The 9,384-nt window shown below is 25.7% G+C and overlaps 1 long non-coding RNA gene across 1 annotated transcript; it reads right to left on the bottom strand.

Annotated features, from left to right (window-relative positions):
• Nucleotides 1-233: 233 nt before the first annotated feature.
• LOC143072864 (uncharacterized) lies at nucleotides 234-2,885 on the bottom strand. Its single transcript, XR_012977336.1, has 3 exons — nucleotides 2,358-2,885; nucleotides 1,545-1,613; nucleotides 234-782 (listed from the first exon to the last, which is right to left on the bottom strand). It is a non-coding gene; the product is annotated as an uncharacterized LOC143072864 (long non-coding RNA).
• Between the last annotated feature and the right edge of the window lie 6,499 nt (nucleotides 2,886-9,384).

Genomic DNA, 9,384 nt, shown 5'->3' with positions numbered 1-9,384 from the left:
CATACACAAGAACATATAAAATGAAATGGATAAACATACGTCAATATCAATTCTTTGAAGTAATCTATAGAAAATATAATGAAAAGAAATAAACATACACAAGAACTAAATGAAATACATAAACATACGTCAATATCAATTCTTTGAAGTAACCTATAGAAAATATAATGAAAAGAAATAAACATACACAAGAACATATAAAATGAAATACATAAACATGCATCAATATCAATTGGGTATACATTTACAATTAATTCTCCATAGGCCGTAATGGTAACGTTTTCCTCCGTTGCTCAGTCCATATCGTTTACTTGAACATGTATGATGGCTCATATCGAAGCTGATACATTTATACATGTCTGGTTAAATTTTCGGGGTGGCAAGTGAGATTACTTTTTTCGCAAATTGATGGACCCCGGAAGATGGTGAAAAATGTCAGTCTCCTCATGAAATAATCCCAAAATTCTGATCATAAAATTCAATAAAAAAATTGTCCTTTCTAATAATTTATTTCAGGTCAAATCTACATCTTTCTTTTCTCATCACACCAGCTCTATAAAACAGTTCTTATTGTTCATTTATGTCCATTTTTAAAATCACAGCATCCACAATTGTATGGCGGACTAATATTTTTTTTAATTACGTCATCTGAGTTCCTCATCTCAAGGTCTATTAGGGATCCTGACCCATATTGAAATTCATACTTCTGATTTTTCCAAATATTTTTATGTGATCTTCATCGGTATAACATTCTGAATAAATCTGTGTATTTTTGTCCATTTCTGAAAAAAAATAAAGTTGTTTTAGCACTATAAGGCAATGACACTTTCGTCGCTATATTCATTTATTTTGAATACAATGTGTTTGTATAATTAATTTCTTCCAGAATACCTTCACTAGTCAAAACAAGGACAAAACTTCTGATTATAACCTTTAATTACAATACACAGACCCTGTTAAAGCATTCTATAAAATTTTCTTGTGCCTTAAAGTGCATTTTGACAGAGAAATTATGCAAAAATGAAGATTTTATAAAAAAACCAACACCAAAATAATTATTCTTACTAGTGGAAATCTGGTATTTAAAACTGTGGAAAGCACTCTTAACTACTTGGAAAGTCATCTTTATCATATAATTAGAGTGCAATATAGTGCAAATTTTCAAAACTTGTCCTTTCACATAATTCTATTTGAGAAAAAATGTTTTTAACATGTATTTCAGTGAAAACCTTTTATTAGTGAGAAATCCACATGAGGTTTTAAAGGAAACATTGTGACATCACATGTATTATGGCGTCATTAAATAACGACAGATCAAAATAGAGCTAAATATAGTTTGCAGTGTTACGTGAGAAACAGTTGCCGCAAGATTTAACTCGAAATATTGAGTCGAAACGATCTGTAACTAAGCCTTTTCATTTAATACCAAGACCATAGCAACAGTTTTCATATTTGCATATTTTTAACATACCGACTGTAATTTCAATTGCATAAATACCATAAATAAACAATTTAGAGCTTGCCTAATAAAGCAAAATGCTTACCAGTTATTCAGGACTTTTTAAAACCTCTAGTTTGCCATCTCAGGTTAAAAAGTAATGGTATGTCTGGAACTGAAATAAGACAAAAAAATTACTCAGGCTGTGTTATCATTTGATTTAAATACATAAGTACTATTGAGAGAGAAAAATCTAATTCTTGAAAGTTTAATCACAAAGAAAGACAAATGCTTCTCCCTTGTGGCTTAGTCACCTTCATTTAAACCTTTTATTTTAGAAGCAATGGGTAGTAGCTAACTAGCTTAATAGTTGAATAGGTGCAGAAATATTGTTTTCAAAAAGGTTTGACCCTCCCCCTTTTTCACTGAGAAATGACAATATCTATTGTTTTGCTCAAGCGCATTAAAAATATTAGTTCATGATTTTCTTAAAACATGTACATGTTTTTTCTGTTTTTTTTGCATATGATATCTACTGACCAGGGGTCAAATCATTGGATAAAAGCACATGCGATGATGTATCTCACTTTACTCGTATGAAGTGTGTTATCTCCCTTGATTATCAGGTATTCCTGTAGACCGAAGTGATAATTACATAACAAAGACTATATTGTGTCATGTTTACTTACAATTTAATAATATTTAAAAGTTGTTTCTTGCCTTTTTCAATATAGTAAACAAATTCCTTTCGGATCTCTCGGAAGTAAACAAAGTGATGATTGTGCCTAAAAAAAGTGTTCAGCCCCGTGCCAGTAATGCATTTTAAAAGCAAAGTTTCATTGAGTTTTTGCTGATCTTTATCAATAATATTTATCTTAAACCATTTATAATAACTAGGTATAAATAAAAAACTACTAACCATCATTTTCGGTGGTGTACAAGGTGAAATCATCCATAAATCAGCCTGAAAACTTCTGGAATTAAGCTTCTAATTTGGGTATACATTTACAATTAATTCTCCATAGGCCGTAATGGTAACGTTTTCCTCCGTTGCTCAGTCCATATCGTTTACTTGAACATGTATGATGGCTCATATCGAAGCTGATACATTTATACATGTCTGGTTAAATTTTCGGGGTGGCAAGTGAGATTACTTTTTTCGCAAATTGATGGACCCCGGAAGATGGTGAAAAATGTCAGTCTCCTCATGAAATAATCCCAAAATTCTGATCATAAAATTCAATAAAAAAATTGTCCTTTCTAATAATTTATTTCAGGTCAAATCTACATCTTTCTTTTCTCATCACACCAGCTCTATAAAACAGTTCTTATTGTTCATTTATGTCCATTTTTAAAATCACAGCATCCACAATTGTATGGCGGACTAATATTTTTTTTAATTACGTCATCTGAGTTCCTCATCTCAAGGTCTATTAGGGATCCTGACCCAATTCTTTGAAGTAACCTATAGAAAATATAAAGAAAAGTAATAAACATACACAAGAACATATAAAATGAAATACATAAACATGCATCAATATCAATTCTTTGAAGTAACCTATAGAAAATATAAAGAAAAGAAATAAACATACACAAGAACATATAAAATGAAATACATAAACATGCATCAATATCAATTCTTTGAAGTATATAACCTATAGAAAATATAAAGAAAAGAAATAAACATACACAAGATCATATAAAATGAAATACATAAACATGCATCAATATCAATTCTTTGAAGTAACCTATAGAAAATATAATGAAAAGAAAAATAAACATACACAAGAACATATAAAATGAAATACATCAACATGCATCAATATCAATTCTTTAAGTAACCTATAGAAAATATAAAGAAAAGAAATAAACATACACAAGAACATATAAAATGAAATACATAAACATGCATCAATATTAATTCTTTGAAGTAACCTATAGAAAATATAAAGAAAAGAAATAAACATTCACAAGAACATATAAAATGAAATACATAAAAATGCATCAATATCAATTCTTTAAGTAACCTATAGAAAATATAAAGAAAAGAAATAAACATACACAAGAACATATGAAATGAAATACATAAACATGCATCAATATCAATTCTTTAAGTAACCTATAGAAAATATAAAGAAAAGAAATAAACATACACAAGAACTAAATGAAATACATAAACATACATCAATATCAATTCTTTGAAGTAACCTATAGAAAATAAAGAAAAGAAATAAACATACACAAGAAAATATAAAATGAAATACATAAACATGCATCAATATCAATTCTTTAAGTAACCTATAGAAAATATAAAGAAAAGAAATAAACATACACAAGAACATATGAAATGAAATACATAAACATGCATCAATATCAATTCTTTAAGTTACCTATAGAAAATATAAAGAAAAGAAATAAACATACACAAGAACATATCAAATGAAATACATAAACATGCATCAATACCAATTATTTAAGTAACCTATAGAAAATATAAAGAAAAGAAATAAACATACACAAGAACATATCAAATAAAATACATAAACATGCATCAATATCAATTCTTTAAGTAACCTATAGAAAATATAAAGAAAAGAAATAAACATACACAAGAACATATAAAATGAAATACATAAACATGCATCAATATCAATTCTTTGAAGTAACTTATAGAAAATATAATGAAAAGAAATAAACATACACAAGAGCATATAAAATGAAATACATAAACATGCATCAATATCAATTCTTTAAGTAACCTATAGAAAATATAAAGAAAAGAAATAAACATACACAAGAACATATGAAATAAAATACATAAACATGCATCAATATCAATTCTTTAAGTAACCTATAGAAAATATAAAGAAAAGAAATAAACATACACAAGAACATATAAAATGAAATACATAAACATGCATCAATATCAATTCTTTGAAGTAACTTATAGAAAATATAATGAAAAGAAATAAACATACACAAGAGCATATAAAATGAAATACATAAACATGCATCAATATCAATTCTTTAAGTAACCTATAGAAAATATAAAGAAAAGAAATAAACATACACAAGAACTAAATGAAATACACAAACATGCATCAATATCAATTCTTTGAAGTAACCTATAGAAAATATAAAGAAAAAGAACAAACATACACAAGAACTAAATGGAATACATCAACATGCATCAATATCAATTCTTTGAAGTAACCTATAGAAAATATAAAGAAAAGAAATAAACATACACAAGAACTAAATGGAATACATAAACATGCATCAATATCAATTCTTTGAAGTAACCTATAGAAAATATAAAGAAAAGAAATAAACATTCACAAGAACATATAAAATGAAATAGATAAACATGAATCAATATCAATTCTTTGAAGTTACCTATAGAAAATATAAAGAAAAATAAACAAACATACACAAGAACTAAATGAAATACATCAACATGCATCAATATCAATTCTTTGAAGTAACCTATAGAAAATATAAAGAAAAGAAATAAACATACACAAGAACATATAAAATGAAATACATAAACATGAATCAATATCAATTCTTTGAAGTAACTTATAGAAAATATAAAGAAAAGAAATAAACATACACAAGAACATATAAAATGAAATACATAAACATGAATCAATATCAATTCTTTGAAGTAACTTATAGAAAATACAAAGAAAAGAAATAAACATACACAAGTACATATAAAATGAAATACATAAACATGCATCAATATCAATTCTTTGAAGCAACCTATAGAAAATATAATTAAAAGAAATAAACATACACAATAACATATAAAATGAAATACATAAACATGCATCAATATCAATTCTTTGAAGTAACCTATAGAAAATATAAAGAAAAAGAAGTAAACATACACAAGAACATATAAAATGAAATGGATAAACATACGTCAATATCAATTCTTTGAAGTAATCTATAGAAAATATAATGAAAAGAAATAAACATACACAAGAACTAAATGAAATACATAAACATACGTCAATATCAATTCTTTGAAGTAACCTATAGAAAATATAATGAAAAGAAATAAACATACACAAGAACATATAAAATGAAATACATAAACATGCATCAATATCAATTCTTTGAAGTAACCTATAGAAAATATAAAGAAAAGTAATAAACATACACAAGAACATATAAAATGAAATACATAAACATGCATCAATATCAATTCTTTGAAGTAACCTATAGAAAATATAAAGAAAAGAAATAAACATACACAAGAACATATAAAATGAAATACATAAACATGCATCAATATCAATTCTTTGAAGTATATAACCTATAGAAAATATAAAGAAAAGAAATAAACATACACAAGATCATATAAAATGAAATACATAAACATGCATCAATATCAATTCTTTGAAGTAACCTATAGAAAATATAATGAAAAGAAAAATAAACATACACAAGAACATATAAAATGAAATACATAAACATGAATCAATATCAAATCTTGGAAGTAACCTATAGAAAATATATAAAGAAAAGAAATAAACATACACAAGAACATATAAAATGAAATACATAAACATGAATCAATATCAAATCTTGGAAGTAACCTATAGAAAATATAAAGAAAAGAAATAAACATACACAAGAACATATAACATGAAATACATAAACATGCATCAATATCAATTCTTTGAAGTTACCTATAGAAAATATAAAGAAAAGACATAAACAGACACAAGAACATATAAAATGAAATACATAAACATGCATCAATATCAATTCTTTGAAGTAACCTATAGAAAATATAAAGAAAAGAAATAAACATACACAAGAACTAAATGAAATACATAAACATGCATCAATATCAAATCTTGGAAGTAACCTATAGAAAATATATAAAGAAAAGAAATAAACATACACAAGAACATATAAAATGAAATACATCAACATGCATCAATATCAATTCTTTGAAGTAACCTATAGAAAATATAATGAAAAGAAATAAACATACACAAGAACATATAAAATGAAATACATAAACATGCATCAATATCAATTCTTTGAAGTAACCTATAGAAAATTAAAATAAAATAAAAAACCATCCACAAGAACAGATAAAATGAAATACATAAACATGCATCAATATCAATTCTTTAGAGTAACCTATAGAAAATATAATGAAAAGAAATAAACATACACAAGAACATATAAAATGAAATAGATAAACATGCATCAATATCAATTCTTTGAAGTAACCTATAGAAAATATAATTAAAAGAAATAAACATACACAAGAACATATAAAATGAAATAGATAAACATGAATTAATATCAATTCTTTGAAGTAACCTATAGAAAATATAAAGAAAAGAAATAAACATACACAAGAACATATAAAATGAAATACATAAACATGCATCAATATCAATTCTTTGAAGTAACCTATAGAAAATATAAAGAAAAGAAATAAACATACACAGGGACATATAAAATGAAATACATAAACATGCATCAATATCAATTCTTTGAAGTAACCTATAGAAAATATAAAGTAAAGAAATAAACATACACAAGAACATATAAAATGAAATACATAAACATGCATCAATATTAATTCTTTGAAGTAACCTATAGAAAATATAAAGAAAAGACATAAACATACACAAGAACATTTTAAATGAAATACATAAACATGCATCAATATCAATTCTTTGAAGTAACCTATAGAAAATATAAAGAAAAGACATAAACATACACAAGAACATATAAAATGAAATACATCAACATGCATCAATATCAATTCTTTGAAGTATATAACCTATAGAAAATATAAAGAAAAGAAATAAACATGCACAAGAACATATAAAATGAAATAGATAAACATGCATCAATATCAATTCTTTGAAGTAACCTATAGAAAATATAAAGAAAAGAAATAAACATACACAAGAACTAAATGAAATACATAAACATACATCAATATCAATTCTTTGAAGTAACCTATAGAAAATATAAAGAAAAGAAATAAACATACACAAGAACTAAATGGAATACATAAACATGCATCAATATCAAATCTTAGAAGTAACCTATAGAAAATATAAAGAAAAGACAAAAATAAACACAAGAACATATAAAATGAAATACATAAACATGCATCAATATTAATTCTTTGAAGAAACCTATAGAAAATATAATGAAAAGAAATAAACATACACAAGAACATATAAAATGAAATACATAAACATGCATCAATATTAATTCTTTGAAGAAACCCATAGAAAATATAATGAAAAGAAATAAACATACACAAGAACATATAAAATGAAATACATAAACATGCATCAATATTAATTCTTTGAAGAAACCTATAGAAAATATAATGAAAAGAAATAAACATACACAAGAACATATAAAATGAAATACATAAACATGCATCAATATCAATTCTTTGAAGTAACCTATAGAAAATATAATGAAAAGAAATAAACATACACAAGAACATATAAAATGAAATACATAAACATGCATCAATATTAATTCTTTGAAGTAACCTATAGAAAATATAATGAAAAGAAATAAACATACACAAGAACATATAAAATGAAATGGATAAACATACATCAATATCAAATTTTGGACATAACCTACCTGAAGGATAAAAGAACAATCCAATAAAGAAATTTTGAATTGATGTCATACTTACAACATTCTTATGTACAAGCCCTGTAGCATCCATCTACAGGGAAGCAGGAAACGGTTGCATCCATGCTTTATTCATGAATTCATAATTTATAAAATTAAGATTAAAAAAAATAACTAAATCTGGTGGTCAAGATATCTGAGATCATTAATAATAACTGCAGATTTATCAAGCTGTAAATTATTCAGATTGTGAAATCCAGAGATTATTAAAGAACTTCCATTACCAAACCAAATCAAATCAAATATTTTATTGTCGTATAAACTTTACAGTTTGTGACCAACATGTATTATAAATTCAATTATTTTCACGTTTTTCTGTATTCTATATGAACATAATTATACTATCTATAATGTATGTTTGCTATTTACTAACAATTCTAAGTTGACTATCCACAGAGGACACTAATCTATATCAGTGACTGACTGCTGAGGATAGATGATTTTGGGAAAAAAGGGGGAGGGCTAAAAAAATGTCCAGTCCTCAAGTAAAATTATTACTTATTTTCATTTCTTCAATGTGTATTTGCTCTTATTATATGCTATAACAAAAGCAGTAGTTTACATTTGATGCCAATTTATTTTCATGGAATATGAATTGATATGAGCTAGAAACGCATTATCAATTACGTGAAAATAATGCAAATGTTTTAAAGTATTTAAACATGTTAAACACAAAAAAATAATATATAACATATATTCAATGATCTATTTCCCCAAGTGTTTGTGCCTAAACCTTCAATTATACTTTAAGGGAGCTACATTTGATTTTTATGGGGGTGAGGAGGTGGACTAGGATAAAAAAAATGTCCTGCATTTTTTTTAGTTGTATTCAGTGTCCTGACATTTTATTTTTCATTTGCAATTTTATCCTAGCCCCCCTCCCCTGCCCCGACATTTTCAATAATAATCAAAAGGTAGCTTTCTATAAATGCAGCTAAACTGTTAACGTTTAATAAGACTAAGACCTGTAAGTCGGGTAAGAGCTCTTCAGAGCTCATGTTTACTGTGTTAATATGTACATGTCATGCCCGACTCTAAAATTCAATTTAATTACTTATACTTACGTCACTTTCGTTCATTTTAAAAATAAGTACGAACATATCATATTTTTCGTCTGTTTCAGATTAGAAAATGATGTATCCCTTGTGATTAAGGCAGCAACCATTTGATTTTCTGGGGGGGCTATGGTTTTTTTTTTGGAAAAAAAAGTTTGTTTCCAGTTTTTGGAGAAAAAAATAATT

This window comes from Mytilus galloprovincialis, chromosome 4 (assembly GCF_965363235.1).
Source record: "Mytilus galloprovincialis chromosome 4, xbMytGall1.hap1.1, whole genome shotgun sequence".
NCBI lineage: Eukaryota > Metazoa > Mollusca > Bivalvia > Mytilida > Mytilidae > Mytilus > Mytilus galloprovincialis.
This window is presented reverse-complemented; position numbering and strand designations above follow the sequence as displayed.